Source organism: Ascaphus truei, chromosome 6 (assembly GCF_040206685.1).
Source record: "Ascaphus truei isolate aAscTru1 chromosome 6, aAscTru1.hap1, whole genome shotgun sequence".
NCBI lineage: Eukaryota > Metazoa > Chordata > Amphibia > Anura > Ascaphidae > Ascaphus > Ascaphus truei.
Window position 1 is genome coordinate 27,637,931 of NC_134488.1, and position 13,483 is coordinate 27,651,413.

Genomic DNA, 13,483 nt, shown 5'->3' on the forward strand with positions numbered 1-13,483 from the left:
TGTACTTGGCCCTGGCGATTGTATTGCGGTTGCTGGAAGCCATATCGTTGCTCTGTCAAATAAAGAGACTGTTCTGCACCCGTAAAGACTGTGTGTGATTTGGAGAGTATAACCCTGGGACCTGAGGGGTTCTTCTATACCGGTCCTATCCCCTTACCCTTGGAGTATAGAAGATGGAGGCGCTGCACCACTAAGATCTCATGGAGGCTATCACCCCAGAAGCCTGGTCCTGGCTCCCCCACAACATCACGGGAAGCTCAGGCCCTCCTGTTCCTCACAGGTACGCACCACACCGCATGTAACCAGCCCCCATGAACCCCTCACACTCCTGTAGAGACGGGGGGGGGGGGGGGGGGAGAAACAGGGTTACACTTAACATTCCAAGAGACACTGTTTTTATCTGTGCTGGTCCTTCCACCGTGTGTGGATGTGTTTTATGGCTAGAGGTGTCAAAAGGTTCAGGAACCATTTAACACCTCTAGCCATAAATCGCATCCACACACGGTGGAGGGACAAGCACAGATAACAGTCCAAGAGACACTGTTGTTAAGTATACCTTTTGCTTGCGTCATTCATTGTAACATCGCCGGAAGAAGAGATCAGTGTATCTCGAAAGCTCGCACAAATAAAAGCATTTTGTTAGCCACAGAACGGTATCTATTTTTTTTTTTTAATATATATATATTATTTTTTTTTATTTTATTTTTTAAACACCACACTTGGTCTGAAGGGAAAGAGACCTTGTTGGTGGTTCACTGGTTGTTGCACACTTGGAATGATATCAACAGGAGCACTCTTTGTTTTGGTAAAATCGGGAAAGTCCTTGATTGCAAGAAGCTGGCTGTGAAAACCAGACCAACAGTGGAAGTTGGATGCCTGGAAAGTGGCATACTGCAATAGGTTTACAAGGAGCTACAGTTAACTTCTGTTTTTAACATGACACTCCTGTCTTCCATCTAGGCAAGTGTCAATGACCTTTCTTACTAAGCATTGAGAGCTTGGAAACGGCACAGGGTAACCATTACACAATCCAAAGAGGAGGCAGAATCGGTCTGTTTGGGTGGCGGGGGGGGCTGGCAACGTGCGCAGAAGTAAGGTTAAAATGGCATCTCGACACACCGCCTGCAAAACAGCCAAGACCGCGCTAAGGTGCTTACAACTACTCTTAGGAAACCTAACGCAAAGCCAGAGGATCGCAAGTCCGACTTTATATAGAGGTGAATTGCACAATTAAACCGGGCTGCAGATAACTGGTTAAAATAAAATAGTTTTCTGACTGGTAGAACTGATCTACATTTCCCCCAGAATAAAGCTGGAGTATTGCACTACTGGTTACTGCTGTGTCTTCTATTGTGTTTATGTATTGAGGGTTGTCTGCAAATCTAACACTGAGCTGCGTTTGTGCTCAATGAGCCGATGCTGTTCCTGAACGTAGGTTGTCCGCTGATCTATGCGGTTTTACAATTTCCACACCATTGCAAACTTGTTTCTATATTTCATATCTCCTCTTCACACAGTAAATCATACTACACATTGTGCATAATGACTTACTGTATAACTGCCATACCTCAAACCCTGTGAGGTTTGGAAGCTTGTATGCCATAAACCATCATTGCTCCAATAGGGGGTTTGGTACTGCCTACTCCCCCACACCCCTCCCCCCACACATTTCAAACGTAAAATATTAGATCTTAATCGAAAGCCTAATAAAGATAACTTTGGTCAATCATGACACTTTTTCAACAAATTATTCAACATCAATATGTGACAGTGTGAACCTTTTAGATTCAGTACTTGGTGGCGCCCCCTTGTGCAGCAATAATTTCAACTGCGTGTTTCCTGTAACTGCGGGTCAGTCGCTCACATGGATTATGAGGCATTTTAGCCCATTTTGCCTTACAGAACTGCTCCAACTCGGTGGCATTTGAGGGCTTCCGTGAATGGACATCACGCTTCGGGTCCTGCCACAATGTTTCAATGGGGTTTAGGTCCAGACTTTGACTAGGCCGTTCTAAAATGCGTAATTTCTTCTGCGGCCGTTCTTTTGTCGATCTGCTTGTATGTTTAGGATCATTGTCGATGACTCACTTTTGCTTAAGCTCACGAACGGATGGCCTGATATTCTCCTCTAGAATCATCTGATACAATGCAGAATTCATGGTTCTGTTAATGATGGCAAGCTGTCCAGGTCCTGAGGCAGCAAAACAGCCCCAAACCATCACACTCGCCATGCTTGACGGTTAGGATGAGGTTCTTCTGTTCGAACGCAAGTGTTTGGCGAAAACCAAACCACGTTTCTCATTGAGGCCAAAAAGTTGTTTTTGACTCGTCTGGCCAGAGAACATTGTTTCAGAAGTCTTGTGGGTCATCTATGTGCTCTGGCGAACTTAAGGGCAGCAATGTTCTTTTTAGAGAGCAGTGGTTTCCTCCTGGCTATCCTTCCATGAACACCATTCTTGTTGAGTCTTTTTTCTGATGGTTGAGTCATGAACACTCACATTGGCTAAGGTGAGGGTAGCCTGCAGATCCTTGGATTTTACTCTGGAGTTCTTTGTGACTTCCTGGATGACTTGCCATTTGTTGGAGGCATTTTGGCATAATGACTGCTTCTGGGTTGAGTGACTGTGGTTTTGAACTTTCGCCATTTGTCTGGCAGTGGAGTGGTGGGGCGCCAAATGCCCAGTGCAATCCTAAATACAGGCCATCATTTGGCTGTGCCTAATAACCCTATAACTGCTGTGTCAGCACTGGCTGGATCCGGTGTGTGGTACACACATGAGCATCTTCAAGAAATCCCACCAGACTATGCATTTGGTCCCTGTGAAGCATAGTACAGAAAAACACACACGACCCCTGCAAGCTCAGAACCCAAACACACCACACCATATATATTTGTGTCTGACTGAGTGCTACTGGGATGGGGACCTCATGTATACAACCAAAGTACATATAAATGCTGCATTATTTATGCCAGGGGTCCAGTATTGAACCGGACTGTCCTGTATTTAGACACTGTCCAGTAAGAAATGAGAGGTAGTACAGGACATGTACGTGTCTGGTATTACCTCTCTGGACATAGTGACCTCACCAGCTTAAGGGGGCCGCGGGATTTCCCTGAGCGGGGAGAGGGCTGGGCAGCTTCATCCATCCTGATTGGCTGCATTACCCAGCAGCAGCCAATCATGAGGAAGTGTCAGGAGCCAGGAGCCAAGGAGAGGAGGAAACAGCGTAGAGTAGTGAGAGGGGCGTGTGTGTGTTTGTGTCTCAATTGCATTGCACCTTTCACCACTGTGTCCAGTATTTTTTGAGAAGCCACCTGCCAACCCTACGTCTGATCTATTTTTGTCCCTTCTGCCCTTAGTTTGGTTATCCATACAATAATAACTGATATATGTACTGACATTTACCACATCCAATATCTTTCAACATATACTTCATTGCAAATATTGTAGGAAAGGCCGAGGTGAATTACTCCAAAAAAATATGGAACCAAGTTAGGTGGTTTTTATTTACAGTTTTCTGTTCCCTTACAAACATTTCTCACACAAACACTGTAACAAATTACATTCAAAATACTAGTTGGACAGGGTGTGGATTAACTACATAACAATTATACAAAGGAACTGGTGCTAACAAAAGTGACATCAGAAGCACAAAGAATGAATAGTTCAGCGGATACATTGTATCCGGGCCAATTCGGCATTTTGTGGAGTCAGAGGCATTTCTATAGTTATATACCCTTTATGGGATGTATGTGTCAGAAATGTTGGCGATATATTTATGCAGATGTTGTGCTGTTGTGTAAAGCCCCTTAGCTTGCGATTTAAGGATCATCAAAAGCGGGAATTAAGGAAGGTTTATCAAAATCTACGTCGCTTTTTCTCTCATCCGTGTAAAAATAACTCATGAATAAGCACAGCCGGGATATTTTTATTTGAAGGTGTCTTTTTTTTTTTTTTTTTTAATGCATTATTTTAAGTCTTCAACAGAAACTGGCATATAAATAAAATATACATGTGTATACAGCAGATTAACGTGTACATGTTACACAATATATTGATAGAATGAACACATGTGACGTGACTGCTGCACAGTGCAGAAAGACGATTTAACCCTCCTTGGATGGACATTATAATTAAGCGTGACAAAGGGGCCAGGAGGCCTTGAAACGTTGCTCTATTGCGCACATATAACAGTGTGTGCCGGATAACGTGTCCTCCCCCCGTGTGTGCTGATTTTTGCTGTATTGCCGCTTTTTTGATACATTAAAGAAGAAACTTGGTGAGACCAAAAAGCAAAACCTAAGTCCTAAGTATTATTTTGGAGTACTGATCCAGTTTGTTTTTTGTATAGTTGTATGCATCTTGCGGTGTGGATGCGGGATCATAGCACCTCTGGCTGTGTAAGGCTGCGGCTGCACGCGCGCCTGGCGGCGCTTGCAGAGACTACAGCTGCGATCGGCGGTCTGTAGGGGAGCTCGGGGGGGGACGCGGCCATGACGAGGCATATCTGCCCTGCCATTGGCTGCGCGCCGATCACGTGATCGCGTAGCGGCACGGGAAGACAAAGTTCTTGTCTTCCCTGCCAGCGTACGCGTCACAGCGCTTTGCGCGCCCAGACGCACACAGCCACTGGGGGCTGCCCCATAGACGGCTGCGGTGTGTGGCGCGCAGGCCGTAACGCGCACCGCCGTGACCACCGGGGACTCAGCCTTAGACAGGGTGAGTGCTAGTTCATTCTATTATTATTTTTTTAAACATATAATATACATGTTGCTAACAAATAATAGTATGTAAATATCACCTCTAGCAAACCATGAGATTAACATGTATTGCATAACACAGCTCATCCATTGGCTTCCAAAAAACTCCCCAACTCAGCATCTTCAGGCTGCACACAGTTAATGACATGGAACGGACAGCACCAGAGTAACATTAGCATGAGCCTATCACGTTGGCTTTTCCATAAGCCACCCAAGCCTGCTTAAAGCCAACCAATCACAGCCTGCCTTACAGCAAACCTGGAAACCAGGCTTACATTGCCTTTTAAATTGTGGTACCTTTGTGCTGTGCCTGGTACAGAAGAAGCACAGCGACCCAATCTAACGCGTCCTTCAGCTGCGATCCACCAACATGTAACCCCAAATCTCATTTTGGCGACTGTATTCAACATGTTTGAAGTTTTCCATATTCATTGCATGTATAATGCAAAATAAGCCTTTTCACATAGATGCACAAAGCCTGCTGTACAGAGCGAGAGCCAAAAAAACGAATCTTTTCTCCCCCCCCCCCCCCCCCCCCCGATCTTAACGCCGTATTGTGTCACTTGGACTGAAACCTGGATGTAGACAATTATGCTTGACCAGGTTACATCGTCTCTGGGATTTAACAGCAGATCATTAGAAGGAGGTGTGAAGAATTACTCCGGAGAGGAACGGGTGATTCGGATCGGAAAGCAGCGGGCACCGTAATAATAGATGCGAAAGGAATAGGACTCGAGGTAAGCGTGTGAGGTACTGAGGCTCTTTTGCCTGCATGTGCGGTTTGGGGAAAATGAATGGTGTAGATTAGAAAATAACCGTGTTCTCTCTCCTGTTAGAAATCTAGCACCGGGGATCTTTAAACTGGAGATGCTTCTGGCGTCTGCTCTCTATGGCACTAAAAATAAGTCCATTGGATTTCTCATTGTTTTAGCATGAAGTGCATACAAGATAGGAGTTGCCATCCAATGAAAGCACTCACCAGTGCAACCCCTTTTCTCTGCCATTCTTAACAGTTTATAGGTTTGATGAATTACCATATTTTATAACTATGCCGCGTTGGCTGTGTATGAGTATACTATCTCTAAACTATACTATTCTACGTTCACAGATTGCTTTCAGTCTCTTCTAAGGCTCTGAACCACAAAGCTTGCAATCTAGTTTGCGTAAATGAGAAACACAGATCTTGATGCCTTTTCGGTACCATGGAGAGGGTTGACAAGGAGCTGGCACACGGGGATTTCGAACCAGCTTTGCCCACTACAAAGGCAGTCACCTCACCGCATGTATTCCTTCACGGCTACCGAAAATAGGATATTCAACGTACCGTTCTAATTCAGGTTGGAAAAAGATAGCATTTTTGTGTTGACCCTTTTGCTAAATGCAAATACTTATACTATATTTCTATTGATCTAGAAGCACAATATTTGCTATTTGTCTCACAAGGGAAACAAAATCCTTCCTGGCTCCAGTGAATCACCGTCAGATATCTTCCTGGATCAATATTCTGTCTGTGTTTTCCCTGGATCAATATTCTACCTGTTTTATCCTGACCATTTAGATCTCTCTCTGGATCAATATTCCGCCTAGGTTTTATCCTGATCTCTCCCTACATTAAATATGTGCCTGTTTTTAGTTTTCTTTGAATCATTTCCCTATATACCTTTCTTTTTCTTTATATAAAAAAAAATTAATACCCAATCCCTTCTAGTAATATATCTGCCTCCCAGTCCCCAAGTATAGTGCATTCCACATGGTCAGTGCCCCTACTGTAAAGAACCCATTTCCAATTAAATCTTCTTTCCTCTAATCTCAACGGAGAACCCTACGTTAATTGTGCAGCCAATGGGGTGAAAGGTCCCCTCCCGCATTCCTCCTGTTGACCTGGAACGTGTAGTTGTCAGTCTCTACAACAGTCTTAAATTTGCAATCTTTTCCCATAAGCCCTCCTATCTCCATCAGTTCGCTGGTTCTTCTCTGCAATACTTCCCAATCCCGTGAAGTATATTTTTCATAGTACGGTTCCCCAAATTCTACTCCATATTTAAGGTGCAGTGTTACAGATCATTAGAAGGGTGCCAGCCCCCTCTGCTCTCACGCTCTGTGCATGAGCTCACCTGTGCATTTTTACCAAATGTGCAATACATAAAAACATTACGTGGGAACTCGGGAGAAACGTTGCTTAAATTCCACCATTAGTTATTCAGGTGGAGTTTAAAGCCATTCTTTACACGTGTGCCATTGGGCAGCGGTATCTCAACGGTAATATCGCTGCCTTTCAAGCAGGTGAACATGCTCTAAATCCCAGTGCCAGCTCTGTTTGTGACCTTGGCAAGGCCGCGACTATAGTTCGCAAATAAAAGGATGTTCTTCAATGAGGAAGGCCATAGAACGCGCGACTTACCGGTCGCGCTACAGCCCGGGCAGACAAAATAATTCGATTTTGCAGCGTGACGGCTGGGTCACATGAGCGGTTCAGCCAATGAGGGCGAACCGCTCGCGTGATGTCAAGCCTACCCTATACTTACTAATGTAAAAACTTAGTTTCCGTGGGAGTGCTGTTGGGGTCTCTCAAGACCTCGGGTTGCTGTTTGGAAGAGCGCAAGTTCAAACCTCCAGCTCGAATCGGCACCAAGCCTCATTCTAGGGTGTCTCTGGCGAACCCTCGGAGCACAAAGCGTAGTTAGTTTACACGCTAACTCCGGAGAGAACTTTACATCGAACCTAGTACTCTATCTCAGTCTATTAGGGGGGGAGCTGCTGACCAATCACAGTGCAGATGCTACGTGCTGTCCAATCACAGAGCGGGGCCCACCTGTGATGGACCAATCTGGGCCGGTGGGTTGACTGTATGTCTAGGGCAGCACACGGGTGGGCTTAAGGTGAGCGGGAATTTCAAACCAGCCAGTGGGAACAGCGCCTACGGGGCTCGTACCCAACCACAGTTCCCACAGGCGGCCGGAGATCTCCCGCAGGGATAGACATCCCAGTGTCTGGGATGAACAAAGGCTCCGCTCTCTGAGCCAACCTCTCTCCCAGACCTGAGTGTCGCCCATCTCCACTATCACCTTGTCCCCAAGCACTCCGCCCACCCCCACTCCCCTCCCCCCACCCCCACTCCCCTCCCCCACTCCACTCCCCCCCCCTTGTGTAGCACAAACCCAGATTCCTTTGTGTGCAGGCTGGAGAAGTGAATGACCCGCCTGGTACACAAAGGAGACACAGACGCACATGTATCACATTTTGCATTTAATAAAGTGTGACATGCACATGATTACAGTACAGTTTGGTCATTTTAACCAGGATAAAATGGAAATCCTGTGTATCCGTCTAGACGGATAGGGGGCAATGGCTGGGCTTATTAACCTTTGATATGCCAGCCACATTTGGATGAATCCATACAGTTTTGGACACACTGCAATTGCAGAGCAGTAATAATAATGGGGTATATGTATCAAGGCAATTTTAGCGCGAAACCGATGCATTTACACCTTGCCCCCTATGTATCAAAGAAGTCTGCCCCATATGCCCCAGTTTGCACCTTTGGGAGAGTCAGTAGGAGGAGTTGGGGGGAGTTACATGGTGCACAGATTATAATGAGATGTATCACATTCTGCCCCATATGCCCCAGTTTGCACCTTGGGGAGAGTCAGTAGGAGGAGTTGGGAGGAGTTACATGGTGCACAGATTATAATGAGATGTATCACATTCTGCGTCTCTGCCCCAGCTTGCACCTTGGGGAGAGTCAGTAGGAGGAGTTGGGGGGAGTTACATGGTGCACAGATTATAATGAGATGTATCACATTCTGTGTCTCTGTCCCAGTTTGCACCTTGGGGAGAGTCAGTAGGAGGAGTTGGGAGGAGTTACATGGTGCACAGATTATAATGAGATGTATCACATTCTGCGTCTCTGCCCCAGCTTGCACCTTGGGGAGAGTCAGTAGGAGGAGTTGGGGGGAGTTACATGGCGCACAGATTATAATGAGATGTATCACATTCTGCGTCTCTGTCCCAGTTTGCACCTTGGGGAGAGTCAGTAGGAGGAGTTGGGGAAGAGTTACATGGTGCACAGATTATAATGAGATGTGTCACATTCTGCGTCTCTGCCCCAGTTTGCCCCTTGGGGAGAGTCAGTAGGAGGAGTTGGGGAGGAGTTACATGGTGCACAGATTATAATGAGATGTATCACATTCTGCGTCTCTGCCCCAGCTTGCCCCTTGGGGAGAGTCAGTAGGAGGAGTTGGGGAGGAGTTACATGATGCACAGATTATAATGAGATGTATCACATTCTGCGTCTGCCTCAGCTTGCACCTTGGGGAGAGTCAGTAGGAGGAGTTGGGGGGAGTTACATGGTGCACAGATTATAATGGGATGTATCACATTCTGCGTCCCTGCCCCAGCTTGCACCTTGGGGAGAGTCAGTAGGAGGAGTTGGGGGGAGTTACATGGTGCACAGATTATAATGAGATGTATCACATTCTGCGTCTGCCTCAGCTTGCACCTTGGGGAGAGTCAGTAGGAGGAGGTGGGAGGAGTTACATGGTGCACAGATTATAATGAGATGTATCACATTCTGCGTCTGCCTCAACTTGCACCTTGGGGAGAGTCAGTAGGAGGAGTTGGGGGGAGTTACATGGTGCACAGATTATAATGGGATGTATCACATTCTGCGTCCCTGCCCCAGCTTGCACCTTGGGGAGAGTCAGTAGGAGGAGTTGGAGGGAGTTACATGGTGGACAGATTATAATGGGATGTATCACATTCTGTGTCTCTGTCCTAGTTTGCGCCTTGGGGAGAGTCGGTAGGAGGAGTTGGGAAGGAGTTACATGGTGCACAGATTATAATGAGATGTATCACATTCTGCGTCTGCCTCAGTTTGCACCTTGGGGAGAGTCAGTAGGAGGAGGTGGGAGGAGTTACATGGTGCACAGATTATAATGAGATGTATCACATTCTGCGTCCCTGCCCCAGCTTGCACCTTGGGGAGAGTCAGTAGGAGGAGTTGGGAGGAGTTAGATGGCGCACAGATTATAATGAGATGTATCACATACTGCGTCTCTGCCCCAGCTTGCACCTTGGGGAGAGTCAGTAGGAGGAGTTGGGAGGAGTTACATGGTGCACAGATTATAATGAGATGTATTACATTCTGCCCCATATGCCCCAGTTTGCACCTTGGGGGGAGTCGGTAGGAGGAGTTGGGGAGGAGTTACATGGTGCACAGATTATAATGAGATGTATCATATTCTGCGTCTTTGCCCCAGCTTGCACCTTGGGGAGAGTCAGTAGGAGGAGTTGGGGGGGGGGGGGGAGTTACATGGTGCACAGATTATAATGAGATGTATCACATTCTGCCCCATATGCCCCAGTTTGCACCTTGGGGAGAGTCAGTAGGAGGAGTTGGGGGGGAGTTACATGGTGCACAGATTATAATGAGATGTATCACATTCTGCGTCCCTGCCCCAACTTGCACCTTGGGGAGAGTCAGTAGAAGGAGTTGGGAGGAGTTAGATGGCGCACAGATTATAATGAGATGTATCACATTCTGCGTCCCTGCCCCAACTTGCACCTTGGGGAGAGTCAGTAGGAGGAGTTAGATGGCGCACAGATTATAATGAGATGTATCACATTCTGCGTCTCTGCCCCAGCTTGCACCTTGGGGAGAGTCACTAGGAGGAGTTGAAAGGAGTTACATGGTGCACAGATTATAATGAGATGTATCATATTCTGCGTCTTTGCCCCAGCTTGCACCTTGGGGAGAGTCAGTAGGAGGAGTTGGGGGGGGGAAGGTTACATGGTGCACAGATTATAATGAGATGTATCACAGTCTGCATCTATGCCCCAGTTTGCACCTTGGGGAGAGTCAGTAGGAGGAGTTGGGAGGAGTTACATGGTGTACAGGTTATAATGAGATGTATCACATTCTGCGTCCCTGCCCCAGCTTGCACCTTGGGGAGAGTCAGTAGGAGGAGTTGGGGGGGAGTTACATGGTGCACAGATTATAATGAGATGTATCACATTCTGCGTCTCTGCCCCAGCTTGCACCTTGGGGAGAGTCAGTAGGAGGAGTTGGAAGGTGTTACATGGTGCACAGATTATAATGAGATGTATCACATTCTGCGTCTCTGTCTCAGCTTGCACCTTGGGGAGAGTCAGTAAGAGGAGTTGGGGAGGAGTTACATGGTGCACAGATTATAATGAGATGTATCACATTCTGCGTCTCTGCCCCAGCTTGCACCTTGGGGAGAGTCAGTAGGAGGAGTTGGGGGGGGGGTGTTACATGGTGCACAGATTATAATGAGATGTATCACATTCTGCGTCTCTGTCTCAGCTTGCACCTTGGGGAGAGTCAGTAGGAGGAGTTGGGGGGAGTTACATGGTGCACAGATTATAATGAGATGTATCACATTCTGCGTCTCTGTCTCAGCTTGCACCTTGGGGAGAGTCAGTAGGAGGAGTTGGGAGGAGTTACATGGTGCACAGATTATAATGAGATGTATCACATTCTGCGTCTCTGTCCCAGCTTGCACCTTGGGGAGAGTCAGTAGGAGGAGTTGGGGGGGAGTTACATGGTGCACAGATTATAATGAGATGTATCACATTCTGCGTCTCTGCCCCAGCTTGCACCTTGGGGAGAGTCAGTAGGAGGAGTTGGGGGGAGTTACATGGTGCACAGATTATAATGAGATGTATTACATTCTGCGTCTCTGTCCCAGCTTGCACCTTGGGGAGAGTCAGTAGGAGGAGTTGGGGGGGAGTTACATGGTGCACAGATTATAATGAGATGTATCACATTCTGCATCCCTGTCCCAGCTTGCACCTTGGGGAGAGTCAGTAGGAGGAGTTGGGGGGGAGTTACATGGTGCACAGATTATAATGAGATGTATTACATTCTGCCCCATATGCCCCATCTTGCACCTTGGGGAGAGTCAGTAGGAGGAGTTGGGGGGGAGTTACATGGTGCACAGATTATAATGAGATGTATCACATTCTGTGTCTCTGCCCCAGCTTGCACCTTGGGGAGAGTCGGTAGGAGGAGGTGGGGAGAGTTACATGGTGCACAGATTATAATGAGATGTATCACATTCTGCGTCTCTGTCCCAGCTTGCACCTTGGGGAGAGTCAGTAGGAGGAGTTGGGGGGAGTTACATGGTGCACAGGTTATAATGAGATGTATCACATTCTGCGTCTCTGCCCCAGCTTGCACCTTGGGGAGAGTCAGTAGGAGGAGTTGGGGGGAGTTACATGGTGCACAGATTATAATGGGATGTATCACATTCTGTGTCTCTGTCCCAGCTTGCACCTTGGGGAGAGTCGGTAGGAGGAGTTGGGGGGAGTTACATGGTGCACAGGTTATAATGAGATGTATCACATTCTGCGTCTCTGTCCCAGCTTGCACCTTGGGGAGAGTCAGTAGGAGGAGTTGGGGGGAGTTACATGGTGCACAGATTATAATGGGATGTATCACATTCTGTGTCTCTGTCCCAGCTTGCACCTTGGGGAGAGTCGGTAGGAGGAGGTGGGGAGGAGCAACGTGCAAAACCATGATTGTTCTACAATAAGCAAAAGGTGAATGGGCATCACAAAATGCGAATAAGACCAAATGAAAAAAAACATCCTTTAATTAACACAATGAACGCATTTTACGTTATATGTATTTCAATGTAAAAACTGATATGATTACGGTGAAACGGTATAACACGGATTACGTTTTCCCGTGTCTGAAAGAATTCAGCGCAGTTCAGTTTTGATTTAACATTGTTATTTTTTTCGAATTGGGAGCGTAATTCAGTATAATCCAAGCGGCCAATCCTTTGGCGTATATAGTGAGTGAACCCGCGGAAGTGAGAAATCTGTGGGGGGGTGGAGAATCTCGACTGTATATAGGGACATGTATTATATTAAATGCATCTGTACTCTATATACAGGGCCATGTATTATATTAACTGCATCTGCACTCTTTATATACAGGGCCATGTATTATATTAACTAAATCTGTCCTCTATATTCAGGGCCATGTATTATATTAATTAAATCTGTACTCTTTATATACAGGGCCATGTATTATATTAACTGCATCTGTCCTCTATATACAGGGCCATGTATTATATTAACTAACGACTGGGGTTGTGTAATCGGGCGCTCTTAAATCATGTGCAATAAAAGTGAAATAAACACAATTAGTAACGAATGTGATTAAATTACTATGGATAAATCATGTGACAGTGTTAAGAATAGTGAAAACATTATTTTTTATAAAAGTGAACTAAGTAAACAATCAATATAAAATGAGTGATAATACAAATTGTGATTTATATATATATATATATATATATATAAAACAACACCAACTGAAAATAATAAATTGATTGAAAAGCAGTTCAACAAAACCCTTTATAGATTGTTCTCGAGTCCGTCTTCCAGTAATCTTCCAACGTAACGGGAGCGCAAGGTGTTCACAGCGTTTCTCATGAAAAAGATACAAGAGAAAACAACATCGGGGAACCAGTATTCAGACCAGTGGGATATAATAAACTGGAGGTCAATTTAACTCACACTTTGTCCCAAGGAATAGCGCACAACAGAGACTCTATCTCTCTCTGAAGGGAGCAAATTGCAGTTGTAGACCACGATACAGATCACAGTGTGTTTCACACCTGTGAGGAATCGTCCTCCTCAGATCGATACCATACAGGGAAAGAAAGGAGCTAATATAGGGTACTATAT

General features: G+C 46.1%; 1 protein-coding gene across 2 annotated transcripts in view; it reads left to right on the forward strand.

Moving 5' to 3' along the window:
- Nucleotides 1-4,827: 4,827 nt before the first annotated feature.
- The window catches only part of MAN1C1 (mannosidase alpha class 1C member 1), a 61,281-nt gene continuing 52,625 nt past the window's right edge, over nt 4,828-13,483 (forward strand). Inside the window, exons 1-2 of one of the 2 annotated variants that reach the window (XM_075603740.1) lie at nt 4,828-5,499; nt 5,871-6,099. The gene's annotated coding sequence lies outside the window, so the exon portion shown is untranslated. The remainder of the gene's footprint in view (nt 5,500-5,870; nt 6,100-13,483) is intronic. The other variant, XM_075603741.1, reaches the window with a different exon arrangement.